This window comes from Dromaius novaehollandiae, chromosome 21 (genome assembly GCF_036370855.1).
Source record: "Dromaius novaehollandiae isolate bDroNov1 chromosome 21, bDroNov1.hap1, whole genome shotgun sequence".
In the NCBI taxonomy this organism is placed as follows: domain Eukaryota; kingdom Metazoa; phylum Chordata; class Aves; order Casuariiformes; family Dromaiidae; genus Dromaius; species Dromaius novaehollandiae.
The window spans coordinates 9795671-9809158 of record NC_088118.1 but is presented as its reverse complement, the minus strand read 5'-3'; the positions used below and the strand labels follow the sequence as shown (position 1 = coordinate 9809158).

Below are 13488 nucleotides of genomic sequence, written 5' to 3'. Positions count from 1 at the left end.
CCGCCCCCCCAGCAAGGGCTGGGGCAAAGGCCAACCCTCCAAACTCCCCAGGGCATGCAGGAGGACAAGCCCCGTGGGCAGCAGGGTACCAGCAGGTCCTGACAGCGCAGCTGCAGCAGCAAGCTCTCAGGCCACAGCCAGGACACGCACAACACAAACAGCACACCTAGGAGAGGACAACAGCACTTTGCTTTTATTGTGTGCCTGCAGGCACAGATGACAAGGGGCAGCTCCTCATGGATCCTCCAGCCTTCAGCCTTTCCAAACACACTGTGCTGTCTTGCAGAAGCCAGAACACCCCAAGAACGTGGAAGCAAGGGCAGGCCCTGAGCTCCTGCGACAAACTTGCCCCAGGGCAGGCAGAGACTGAGAGCTGCAGGGCACAGCTGGTGTCTTGGTGCTGCAAGAGCAGGCAGCCACTGGCCTGCAAGGGCCCAGAGGAGCCTTGGCAATGGGCCCTGCTCAATGCTCCAGAGGAAGGCGAAAAACCCCTGGGCACTGCTGCCAATGTGTCCTGGGGGAAAATTCCTTCCTGACCCCAAAGCTGGCGATCGGCTCTTCCCTGGGCATGTGAGCAAGGCCTGCCTCCCGGCCAGTCCTGCGAGGCTTCTCACGCCCACCAGGGCATAAGACACCAGCGCTGCCCCACCCCTTTCCTCTCTCAATACTCCTCTCTCAGCATTCCCATGAAAGTCTCCGAGGCCAATGCAGGTGACCAGGGATTGAGAAGCTGTTGTCTCAAACAACCTGGCCAAGCACAGGCAAGGAGGTTCACCTGGCTAATTGAGAAAGCCTTTGGGAGCAACATTTTGGTGTCTCTCTGTTTGTTTGCTTGTTTGTTTTTTCCTTGATAGCAGCAATGAGAGGAAATGGCAGTTAGCAAGGCTGTGGAAGTGCAAAGGCTGGAGCACTTTCTGGAGTTGGAGTTGGAGTTGGAGTCTGTAGGAAAGCTGCCATCTCTTGGCAGGAGACTGACCTTGGGAAGGTGTTATGGAAAGTAAGCTTGTCGGCCATCATAACAGGGGCTGACCCTAGGTTCCCACAGAAAAGCTCAGAGCCAAATCAAAGCAAATTAAATAATTGAATTTTAATGATACACGTTTAGTAATTACAGTTTGAGCTGTGTGCCTCCTAAGAAGGACCCTGAACAAAGAGATCCCTGGGCAATTATAGCTTTTTCAAATTAAGTTTCCCACCCCTCACGCAGTAGTTCAGACCAATAGTAATCTTTAGGTCTGGGGTTTTTTGCCCCTTATTGGATCTCATCATTGTTCCCAGGCAGGCTGTTTTTCTCCCTTATCTTTACTGTTGTGTTTTCTGCTGATGGTTATGCCTTCGTTTCTTGTTGGGTCTTACTGATGTCTCTCAGGGTGCTGAGGAGGGGGAGGAGAAGGAGGCGATTCCAAATCATAACAATTAACACTGCCCCAGCAGTGAGCTAAGGCTTTGTCCCTCAAGGTCCTAATGCCCTGCACTGGTCTTATTTCAAAGCCTTGACACCCTCCCTTTCGGAGTGTGAGACACAGGAATGCAGACTGCTTGTAGCTTCCTTATCTTCCCAGCTGGAACCAGCTCTGAGGCCCTTTTCTTACCGGACTAAGTAAAAGTTCATTATTTTATCTAAGTGTGGCGTGAGGCTTCAGCATATTTAGCTCCTCATGCTAAGCAAGTTTTATAGAAGTTGTGCTAAGCAGCTGCCTCTAGACAGTTTCAGTTCACTATTCTTTAACAGTCACCTTCACCTGTTCCTCTCTCTCCCCTCCTCTCCAAGCTCTCCTTGCTGCTGGGCAGCCTCTGTGATGCCATCAATGACCTCATAATGCCAGCCTGCCCACTGCTGGCCAATCATGGAAGTGTAACGGAAGTGACCTGACAACCAGCACATCAGCCCTAGTGCTTTTGCCTGCCTCTCCTGCTCCTGCTCCCACCTCCCCAGCTGCTGAATCAGCTCCTGCTGCCCGCAGTGACCCCAGGGCCTGCTCGTCTGCTGCTGGTTGGGCGCTGCTGGGACAGTAGCAATTCACCAGTGACACTCCAGTGGTCACCTCCACCTACCTCCCCTCTCCCGTCCTGCTGAGCTCTCATGCCCCATGGTTGGGTGCATCTGATGCACCTGATGCCCTCACAGGGTCTTCCTGCCTGCCCAGGGCAATCCTGATGCTACAGCTAAAGTTAGAACCTCTCAGGTACCATCCAGGCCTGTCACCACCACATACATGCCACCCCCTCCTGTCCCACAGGGTAGTGATCTCTCCTGAGAGGACATTTTGATGCACTTGATGACCTCCCAGCTCCTGCCTGTTTGCCTGTTACTGGCCAATCAGGTTGTAGCAATGGTAGTGACACAAAAGTCTATGTGCCTCCTCTCCCCTTGCCCAGGGATGTCATTTCAGATGGTGCAGTGGTTGGTCACTTCCTACATGCAGAGCTCCCCTCCACACAGGGCATCCTGTCAGAGGGTAAGCCGCCCATTTCTGTAGAGGAGCAATGCATCTGAGTTGCCAGCCTTTAGGCCAGTTTGGGGAGGGAAATGTAGGCCAAAAAGCAGCCCTGGAGGTGCTAGGGATTGAAGCCAGGGCCTCCTGCATGCAAAGCAGGTGCTCTTCCACTGAGCTACATCCCCTTTGCCAAGCACAGGCCTGCTGTGCCCTGGTGCTGAGAGCTGCAGCAGAAAACACCACTGGAACCCTCCTGCTGGGCTGCGGGTTGGGATGGGGGAAGTTGGGATGGTCTCTCAGCTGGGCACTGCTCCTGCAATGGGGCTGCACCACACAGCACTGCCTCTTCAACAGCTCTGCAGTCAACGGGGGCAGCAGGAGACTCACTGCAGGTGCTGCCCCTGTGCTCTTACCCTCTCAGGGAGGGTGGATGGAGAGGAGCAAATCCCTCCCCATGACTCCCCTCTGCCACCCCATGCATCAGTCTTGTATGCATCATATCTGTCCCCAATACCAGCAGCAGTGGTGAATGAGGTGAGGGAAGTGGCCTCCCCAGGGTGAGGTGCCCACAGCTCTGATTGCCCCCTGTGTTTGCAGTGGAGGGGCCAGAGGATCAGGAAGAGCTGACTGTGGTGAGGGAACTGCCCACAGCCCCTCATCCAGGCATCAGGCCTCCCCCTGCACCGCTCTGCCCACCAGCACCCAGCAGGGGACGAAGGGCAGCATCCCCTTCCTTGGTGCTGGGCACATGGATGGGGACTGGTCACTGAGCTAGTAACACAAGGTTGTCGCACATGAGGCCAAGCTCCCTTGCAAGAGGAGAGGGGGGGGTGTGCCTTCTGCCCCCAGGCACAGTGCTCCTCTCCCACCCAGAGGGAACACCTTCAGGAGCAACCTCCTGCACATCTGCCTGCATATGGGCGCAGCTGGCGCAGGGAAGAGAGCTTAAAGGGGAGGGCTGAAGTAGCTGAGCTGGGAGAGCGTTAGACTGAAGATCTAAAGGTCCCTGGTTCAAGCCTGCCCTTTGGCAAGGGGGTCCTTCTTGGGTGCCTCATGGCTTTTTGCAGAGCTGCTCTGTCTTCTCACAGCCCCCACCAACCCTGGCTGTAGCCCACCCCACAGCTCGATGGAGCAGCCAGGACCCAGCTGGATGGGGCTCACTCTTGCTCTGACCCTTCCCATCCTGCTTTCCCTCATGTCCCTGTGGCCAAGGGAGGGGCTTGGTGGTATCATGGCGGACCTCAAATGGTGTGAGAGGCATTTGGGTGGTCTGCTGGATCCAGCCAAGTGGGGTTCCAAAAGGATGTCATCAATCACTCTCCAGTCCCACCGCCTTATCATGCTGGGTCCTCATGGCCTCTCCTGTTGAACAGGTTGATGAGAGATGTTGGGTTGTGGTGTCTCCATCCATGGAGACCTGCCAACCATCCATGGAGATGTGCCAAACATGGCTGGACAAAGCCCTGAGAGACCTGCCCTAGGTGGCCCTGCTCTGAGCAGGACAGGCTGTGTAGGACAGTCCCAAGGTGCCTTCCAACATCAGGGTTTGGGTGAGTGTGTGAAGATGCCATTGGGATCACCTCAGCCAAGTGGACATGGACACACACCCATGGACCTTCCTCAGCAAGGCTATGGGAGGAAGCTGCTCTTTGGAGAGGCCTCTGTTGGCTGTCCTTGGGCATTCCCAATGGCTGGAGGTATTTCAAGCCAGTTACGGAGGAGGGATGGATTATTGTGGACAAGGCAGGAGTTGTAGATGTTTCAGTCGTACGCCAGGCAGAACAGGGACTAGTGGAGGCATCTGGCCCACTAAGAGGTGCCATCCCACCTGTGCCTGGAGAAGAAGAGCAGAGCAAGTTTGGGAATGGTCAGCAGGGACATCCACAACCCAGCATCGTTCAGGCAAGACACAGTTTGGCCCAAGGGACCCTCTGCTCCTTGGCTTCTGCTCCTGCAAGGCTGTCATGGGGACAAAAGCTCCCAGGGTGGGGCTATAGTAGCTCAGCTGGGAGAGTGTTAGACTGAAGATCTTAAAGGTCCTTGCTTCAAGCCCGGGCTTTGGCAATGAGGTGCTCTGTGGCCTTTTGCAGAGCCTGGTGTCCAGGCCTTGTTGGAGATGCACTTCTTGCCCTTTTGGTAATCTGAAGTAAAGAAAAAGCTCCAGCACCTGCACTCCTAAAGGTGTCTGCTGCTTTGCTCAGCTTTTCCATGGCCTTGGGGGGATGAGTCGTAGTGTGGTGTGTTAGAAAGGAAGAGGTTTGCAGGTTTGGCAGGCTGTTGCCCAGCAGCTGTGGAGATGGTGAATGGTCACTGAGTTACCAACCCAAGGCTGTCCCACACGAGGCAGGGCTGGTGGAGGGCACCCCTCCTTCTGGAGGGGAACATGGAGCCACCAGAGAGCTTAGGCAATCTGCAGGGACACTGAGTGCCTGGGGGTGAGCCAGCAGTGGAGTCTCAGGACGTGGGAGAGCATCTAATGTAGAGTCACCCAACAGGTATAGCACCATGTCCGGGTGGTGAAGCATCAAATAGAGGAGGGTGGCAGCAAGGCAGGAGGGCAATGATCCACCGACATGAGGAGCCACCCCACTGTGCCTGAAGGAGAAGAGCAGAGCAGGTTTGGGGATGGTGACCAGGGCTAGCCACAGCCCAGGGATGGCCAGATGAAACATGCTTGGCCTGAGGGACCTCCTGTCTCTCTGCCTCTGCTCCAGCACAGCTGTCCTAAGGAGAGGGCTTCACAGGACAGGATTGAAGTAGTTCAGCTGGGAGAGTGTTAGACTGAAGATCTAAAGGTCCCTGCTTCAAGCCTGGGCTTTAGCGCTAGCCTGGCCCTCACCCTTTTGCAGAGTTGGGCATCCAGGCTACGTGGGAGCTGCAGCTCTTGCCCTTCTCAATCCTCATGGGGCAGGGAGGGTATTAGCTATGGGTTTATTGCAAACAAGTTTATTGAAGAGAGTGATACAGTGTAGTCATAGCAAGCGAATCTTGCTGCACAGTTGTTATTGCCCAAGTCTCGGATTCTTACCTCTCCAACCGTTTTTTTTGTGAGAGATGCTCTTAACTCCCAGAGAGTAACCTTGAGAGGCATCCCAACTCAAGAGGAGATTGACTGCCATGCAGCCCACTGCTGGAGCAGGAGACCTCGATGGGCTCTAGGCTGCAGCGCTATGTATGGGCATGGAGTTTGACTCATGGTCCTACGATATTTGGTGTGGAGATATACCTTGTTGCAGACCTCATGCTGTGTTGGGGAAAATATACCCTTCTTGCTGATCTCATGCCTATTTATGACCTCACCAGTTGCAACCAGTATCGCTTAGTTCCCTCTGGTCAGCACTGGATGCTCTCAGTTATTTGTGGTCAGCTGTGACCCAAGTTAAGGGGTGGGGGGTAGTTGTGCTCTGCCCTTCTCAAAGCTCCTGGGTGTCTGCCTGGCTGCCCTCCTGGGCAAAGGCCTCATCCTTACAGCTGAAGCCTGCGACCACTGCCTCCACACCCCCATGGACATCTTCCTCCTCCACCTTGGCTCCATCTCCACCACTGTCCCCAAATCCATGGCCAATTCCCGGAGGGACACCAGGGCTGTTCCCTACTTGGGAAGAGCTGCCCAGGGCTTCCTCGGTGTCTTCTTGATTACACAAAGACATTCCCACCTACCTTTCTCTCCTGCTTATGGCCTCTTCCTGTCTCAGCACCTTCCTCTTTGCCCACCTGGAGCCTCCCCTGCATGGCTTCCCTATCACTGGATATGCTGGTGGCTGCTCTGGCTCTTTGGTGCCTCTAGCTGTGAAGCCTCTCACCCACGGCATGAGGAAGGAGGAGCTCAAGGATGCCCCAAGGAGACTCTTGGAGACCTCAGTTATCCACCATCCGTAAAGCATGCGTCACCCTCTTATGGTCTTGAACTTCTCTACTGGGACTTGCCCCAGGCAGCAGGGCTGACGGTGCACACCCATCCTGGAGGGGACCATGAAGCTTCCAGGACAGCTCAGGAGACCTCCAGGGACCACATGTGGGTCTGGGTGGGCGAGGAGTGGGGCCTAACCAGACCAGAGCGCATCCTGGGTGGAGTCATTCCAAGGCAGGAGGCTGAACCAAGCAGCTCAGAGGCACCATGGGCTCTGCAGGGCCAGGAGAGGCCAGAAGGCCCCATCTGGCAAAGGGGGATCCCCCTGGAGAGGGACTCATGACCAGCTCCACCAGCATCTGGAAGCAGTGCAGCACCCAAATGCCTCTCCCACCATTTGAGGTCCCCCATGGTATGAGCAAGCCCCTCCCTTGGGCACAGGGACATGAGGGAAGGCAGGATGGGAAGGGTCACAGCAAGGGTGAGCCCCATCCAGCTGGGTCCTGGCTGCCTGCTTCCCCCAGCTGTGGGGTGGGACATGGCCATCTGCATCCTGTGTGGGATACAGCCAGGGTTGGTGGAGGCTGGGAGAAGACAGAGCAGCTCTGCAAAAGAGCCAAGAGGAACCAACAAGGATGCCATTGCTGAAGCCCAGGCTTGAACCAGGGACCTTTAAGATCTTCAGTCTAATGCTCTCCCAGCTGAGCTACTTCGGCCCTCCCCTTTGAGCTCTCTTCCCTGCGCCAGCTGTGGCCATACCCAGGCAGATGGGCAGGAGGTTGCTCCTGAAGGTGTTCCCTGTGTGTGGGAGGGGAGCACTGTGCCAGGGGGCAGAAGGGCAGAAGGCACACACACCCTCTCCTCTTGCAAGGGAGCTTGGCCTCATGTGTGACAGCCTTGTGTTGCTAGCTCAGTGACCAGTCCCCATCTCCACAGCTGCTGGGCAGCAGGCCACCACACCTGAAACAACCCTTGTTCCTAACAGCACGCCATGACGTGTCCCCCCAAGCCCATGGAGAAGCCAAGCTAAGCAGCAGACACGTTTTGTGGTGCAGATGCTGCAGCATTTTCTTTACCTAGATTGTAGATTGAGAGTCCGGTCTTTGGACATTGCAATGAGGAGATCACCTGTCATCAAGGACATGCTATTCTGGAGGCCAGTGTCGCTGAGCTGAGCAGCAGAGCCTGAGGAGCTGGGGGACTGCACAGGAGAGCTGCTCCACAGTGTGGCCTTGGCATGGTGACATTGGGAAGGTATCAGCCGTGGGCAGCACTGTGTGGACAAAACACCACCCCAGGCCCCAAGCTCTGGAGACCAGGGGGGTCCCATAGTGCAGGGGTCTGCAGCTGGCCATGTGGCAGCTGTAGGCCATGACAGTGAGAAGACAAAACTCTGGTGCCATCAAGAAGAGAACCAGGAAGCCCTGGGCAGCGCATCCCAAGTAGGGAACAGCCCTGGTGTCCCTCCGGGAACTGGCCTCACTGGATTTGGGGACAGTGGTGGAGATGGAGCCAAGGTGGAGGAGGAAGATGTCCATGGGGGTGTGGAGGCAGTGGTTGCAGGCTTCAGCTGTAAGGATGAGGCCATTGCCCAGGAGGACAGCCAGGGAGATGCTCAGGAGCATTGAAAAGGGCAAGAGCTACAGTTCTCACATGGCCTGGATGCCTGGCTCTGCAAAAAGGTAAGGGCCACCCCAGTGCTGAATCCCGGGCTTGAATCAGGGACCCTTAGACCTTCAGCCTAATGCTCTCCCAGATGAGCTACGTTGGCCCTGCCCTGGGAACCCTTGTCCCCATGACAGCTGTGCAGGAGCAGAGGCCAAGGAGCAGGAGGTCCCTCGGGTCAAGCTATGTCTTGCCTGAGCATTGCTGGACTGCAGCTGAGCCTGGTGACCATCCCCAAACCTGCTCTGCTCCTCTTCTCCAGGCATGGTGGGATGGCACCTCTTGGTGGGCCAGATGCCTCCACCGGTCCCTGTTCTGACCAGCGTACGACTAAAGCAACTACAACTATTGCCTCATCCACAAAAATCCATCCCTCCTCCATAAGTGGCTTGAAATACCTCCAGCCGCTGGGAATGCCCAAGGACAGCCAACAGAGGCGTCTCCAAAGAGCAGCTTTCTCCCGTAGCTTTGCTGGGGAAGAAATGCCACAAATAGGGTGTTTCTCCCCTGACATGAAGAGCTCTGCAAGGACAAGGTGATCTCAGCACCCCTCTGAGACACAACATGGGTGTCGTGGTACAAACTGTGGAGGAATCAGGCAGTAACGGCCTCCCAGGCTTGGCTGGTTGTTGCTGTTCAGAGGGACCTTGAGGGGCTGGAGATGGGCAGAGAGGAATCTCCTGAAGTTCAGCCAAGCACAAACTTCCCCCGTGCTTGGCAAAGGGCACATCAGGGGACGAGAGGACATGCCAGGCCTCAGCAGGCTACAAGGGGATGTAGCTCAGTGGAAGAGCGCCTGCTTCGCATGCAGGAGGCCCTGGGTTCAATCCCCAGCATCTCCAGGGCTGCTTTTGGCTTACATCTCCCTCCCCAAACTGGGGTGAAGGCTGGCAACTAGATTGCTCCTCTACAGAAATCGGGGTCTTGTCCTCTGACAGGATGGCCTGTGGGGAGGGGAGCTCCCAGGGTGGGAGGTGACCATCTGAAATGACATCCCTGGGCAAGGGGAGAGGGAGTTAAAACTGACACTGAGGGGACATGGGCTTTTGTGTCACTACCATTGCAACAACCTCACTGGCCAGCAACAGGCAAACAGGCAGGAGCTGGGAGGTCATCGAGTGCATCAAAATGTCCTCTTAGGGGAGGTGGGCCAGCCCCCAACCTCCCGCATGGCGGGGAGACATATGCATATTTTGCTTCATACTTGGTACAAAAGAGGCTGCAAAAACTCTCTTCTGCATCAAGATTATGCAGCAGGCTGGAAGAAGGATGAACTTTTAATGTTTTCTCCCTAGCAAACGCGCATCTCCAAATTCACTTGAACTTTTCACTTTCTGTCTTGCAGGGAAACTCCCAAATGGGGGTTTTGACCAAGATGGGACCAACCCCTTTTGGCTATTCCCCTAAAAATACATCTAGCAATGCCAAAGGAGCAACTTTCCCAAAGCTCCTTTGCTTTTCTGAAGAGCTTCAAGCAAACCCAGGAACTAGCAACTCCCATTTATCGATATTTACATACTCATTTAATCTCTCTCCCTTTATAAATGTGAATATATGTATATATAAGTAAATATCTGAGTACATATTATGCATATAGTGTCATAAATAGAGGCGTTACATATAATGCTGCATTTTCACATAAATAAATGCAATATATATTTATACATATTTCTCCATTCCTCTCTCTCTCTCTATTTCTATATGTGCATATACTGTCTATATTGTATATAAATTTATATATTTTGATGCTTGAGGACTTCCTGAGGGAAAACATGCCTGCAGGGGGCGGGGCTTCAGCCAGATGTTGGGGGCGGGGGTAATGTCGCCTCTTATCCTGGGGTCAGGGGGGATGTCATTTATTCCCCTGTCCCTGTGCAAACCCCTTCCCTGTGAACAGGGGACCCAGGTGTCTGGGGGGACCCAGGCACCCCAGTGTCGCTCCACAGCTGAGCCCCCTCCCACTCGTGTAGGAGGGACCCAAGTGTCCAAGGCTCCCGGGTGGCTGGGGGCCCCAGTTCTCCAAGGCACCCAGGAGCCTGAGTGTGGCCCCAATAGCTGTCCCCTCTCGCCCCATGCACAGGGCACCCAGGGGTCCAGGCACCCCCCAAGAGCTGATCCACTGCCCTCCTGTATGAGGGATCCAGACGTTCAACCTCCCCCTTGAATCGCACCCACACACACAGAAGGCCCAGGTGTCCAGGCAGGGGAGGGGGCAGCTCTTTAGTGCGTGCATGCGATGTCACATGTGTTACAAGTATGACATGTGTCCACAGCATCGCAAGCCCATCACACACGTCCTAAGCAGATCCCAAATATCCCCTGGACCCCAAATAGCCTCCAGGGTCCCCAGAGTCTGCCCATGTCCCAAACTGTTCCCCAGTGGCCCCCCAATGTCACCCCCACTGGTCCTGAGCGTCCCCCACATCCTCACCCTGGTCCCTGCTGTCCCTACATGTCCCCAGTGTCCCCTTCTCCATTCCCAGAGTCCCCATGTGTCCCCTGCACCCCCATGTCCCCTGAGCCCCCCTTTATTCCCCATTGGTCCCCAGTGTCACCCCGTGTCCCCCACATCCCCAGCCTGGTCCCCACGTGTCCCCACAAACTCATTCTGTTCCCAAAGTCCTCACATGTCCCCACTCTGGTCCCAAACGTCCCTCCGTGTCCCCCATATCCTCACCCTGGTCCCAATGTGTCTCCCATGTGTCCCCTATGTGTCCCCAATGTCCCCTCATGTCTCCCCCGTCCTTCCCCCAGTCCCCACATGTCCCCAACGTCCCCACATCCTCATCCCAGTCCTTTCCCACACAAAGCCTTTCCCACCTGCCTCCCTCCCTGGCCATGGCCTCTTTGTATCTCAGCCCCTCATTCTTTGCCTGCCTGGAGCCTCCCTCCATCTTCTCCCCATCACTGGACATGCTGGTGGCTGCTCTGGCTCTTTGGTGCCTCTAGCCAGGTATCCCCTCATCCACGGCATGAGGAAGGAGGAGCTCCAGGACGCCCTGAGGAGACTCAGTGGCTGCGACGTCAGAGCAATGGGCTGCCCTGCTGCCCTCACTAAAGACTCCAAATTTCTCTCGTTTCATCCCTGTGTTGAGTTTGTGTCACCTGTGGTGATCATGGTCTTGGACAACTGTTCCAGTTCTTCCCACTGCTCCAGAGATGTGAGCCCCATCGGCCCAACCTTTGGGCCTTTTGCAAATGTGTCATCACTGCACTAGAGCTGGCCTCCAGAGTAGCACATCCTTAATGAAGAGTGATCTCCTGATTGCAACATCCGAAGATTTGGCGTGCCTTGTGCTCAGGACCAGCTCCCTGGGTTGGCACAACTTGGCCTGAGGGACCTCCTGCTCCTTGGCCTCTGCTCCTGCACAGCTGTCATGGGGACAAAAGCTGCCAGGGAGGGGCCGAAGTAGCTCAGCTGGGAGAGCGGCTGTTATGGGGACAAAAGCTGCCAGGGAGGGGCCGAAGTAGCTCAGCTGGGAGAGCGGCTGTTATGGGGACAAAAGCTGCCAGGGAGGGGCCGAAGTAGCTCAGCTGGGAGAGCGTTAGACTGAAGATCTAAAGGTCCCTGCTTCAAGCCCGGGCTTCGGCAACGGGATCCTTGTTGGTTCCTCTTGGCTCTTTTGCAGAGCTGCTCTGTCTTCTCCCAGCCTCCACCAACCCTGGCTGCATCCCACCCCACAGCTGGGGGGAGCAGCCAGGACCCAGCTGGCTGGGGCTCACCCTTGCTCTGCCCCTTCCCATCCTGCCCTCCTTGATGTGTCTGTGGCCAAGGGAGGAGTTTGGTGTTACCATGGAGGATCTCGAATAGCGTGAGAGGCATTTGGGTGCTGCACTGGCTCCAGATGGTGGTGGAGATGGTCACTGAGCAACTCTTCCGTGGGACCCCCCCTTCGCCTCCTGGGTTCTCCTGGTGCAGGAGAGCCTGCGGTACCACTGAGCTGCTCAGTTCAGCCTCCTCCCTTGAGATGACTTCTCTGCCTGGGATGGGCTCTGCTCTGGTGAGGTGCTGCTCAGTGCCAGTGCCAGCCGCAGAGACTGGAAGGCTCCGAGCAGAGCCCTGCTTGACATGGGAGATTGGACCTGAGACCTCCAGAGCTCCTTCCCCAGTGACATTGAGCAGGGAGGCTGGACTAGAAGAGCTTCAGAGTTCCCTACCAACCTCAAACGTTCTGTGATTTCATCAACAGGAAGATACCAGTTGCAGAGATGGGCTCTACCCCTCCCCCTCATGCCTTTTTGCAGAGCTGCTCTGTCTTCTCTCACCCTGCACCAACCCTGGCTGCATCCTACCCCACAACTCGGGGCGGGGGGAGCAGCCAGGACCTAGCTGGATGAGGCTCACCCTTGCTCTGACCCTTCCCATCCTGCCTTCCCTCATGCCTCTGTGGCCAAGGGAGGGGCTTGGTGGTACCATGGGGGACCTCAAATGGTGGGAGAGGCATTTGGGTGCTGTGCTGGATCCAGCCAAGTGGGGTTCCAAAAGGATGTCATCAATCACTCTCCAGTCCCACCGCCTTATCATGCTGGGTCCTCTTGGCCTCTCCTGTTGAACAGGTTGATGAGAGATGTTGGGTTGTGGTGTCTCCATCCATGGAGACCTGCCAACCATCCATGGAGATGTGCCAAACATGGCTGGACAAAGCCCTGAGAGACCTGCCCTAGGTGGCCCTGCTCTGAGCAGGACAGGCTGTGCAGGACAATCCCAAGGTGCCTTCCAACATCAGGGTTTGGGTGAGTGTGCGAAGATGCCATTGGGATCACCTCAGCCAAGTGGACATGGACACACACCCATGGACCTTCCCCAGCAAGGCTACAGGAGGAAGCTGCTCTTTGGAGACGCCTCTGTTGGCTGTCCTTGGGCATTCCCAATGGCTGGAGGTATTTCAAGCCAGTTATGGGGGAGGGATTGGTTGTTGTGGACAAGGGAGGAGCTGTAGATGTTTTAGTCGTACGCCAGGCAGAACAGGGCCTGGTGGAGGCATGTGGCCCACCAAGAGGTGCCATCCCACCTGTGCCTGGAGAAGAAGAGCAGAGCAAGTTTGGGAATGGTCAGCAGGGACATGCACAACCCAGCACCGTTCAGGCAAGACACAGTTTGGCCCAAGGGACCTCCTGCTCCTTGGCCTCTGCTCCTGCACAGCTGTCATGGGGACAAAAGCTCCCAGGGTAGGGCCAAAGTAGCTCAGCTGGGAGAGCTGTTAGACTGAAGATCTAAAGGTCCCTGGTTCTAAGCCCGGGCTTTGGCAATGGGGTGCTCTTGCAGAGGCTGGTGTGCAGGCCTTGTTGGAGATGCAGCTCTTGCCCTTTTGGTAATCTGAAGTAAAGAAAAAGCTCCAGCACCTGCACTCCTAAAGGTGTCTGCTGCTTTGCTCAGCTTTGCCGTGGGCTTGGGGGGATGAGTCGTAGTGTGGTGTGTTAGAAAGGAAGAGGTTTGCAGGTTTGGCAGGCTGTTGCCCAGCAGCTGTGGAGATGGTGAATGGTCACTGAGTTACCAACCCAAGGCTGTCCCACACGAGGCAGGGCTGGTGGAGG

The 13488-nt window shown here is 55.8% G+C and overlaps 1 long non-coding RNA gene and 2 other non-coding genes across 3 annotated transcripts in view; 2 read left to right on the top strand and 1 right to left on the bottom strand.

The window, feature by feature from the left end:
* LOC135330517 (uncharacterized) overlaps positions 1-13488 on the bottom strand; it is a 140039-nt gene that overhangs the window by 123181 nt on the left and 3370 nt on the right. The gene's annotated exons all lie outside the window — the stretch shown is intronic.
* TRNAA-CGC (transfer RNA alanine (anticodon CGC)) lies at positions 8724-8795 on the top strand. Its single transcript has one exon. It is a non-coding gene; the product is annotated as a tRNA-Ala (tRNA).
* TRNAF-GAA (transfer RNA phenylalanine (anticodon GAA)) lies at positions 11473-11545 on the top strand. The gene has a single exon. It is a non-coding gene; the product is annotated as a tRNA-Phe (tRNA).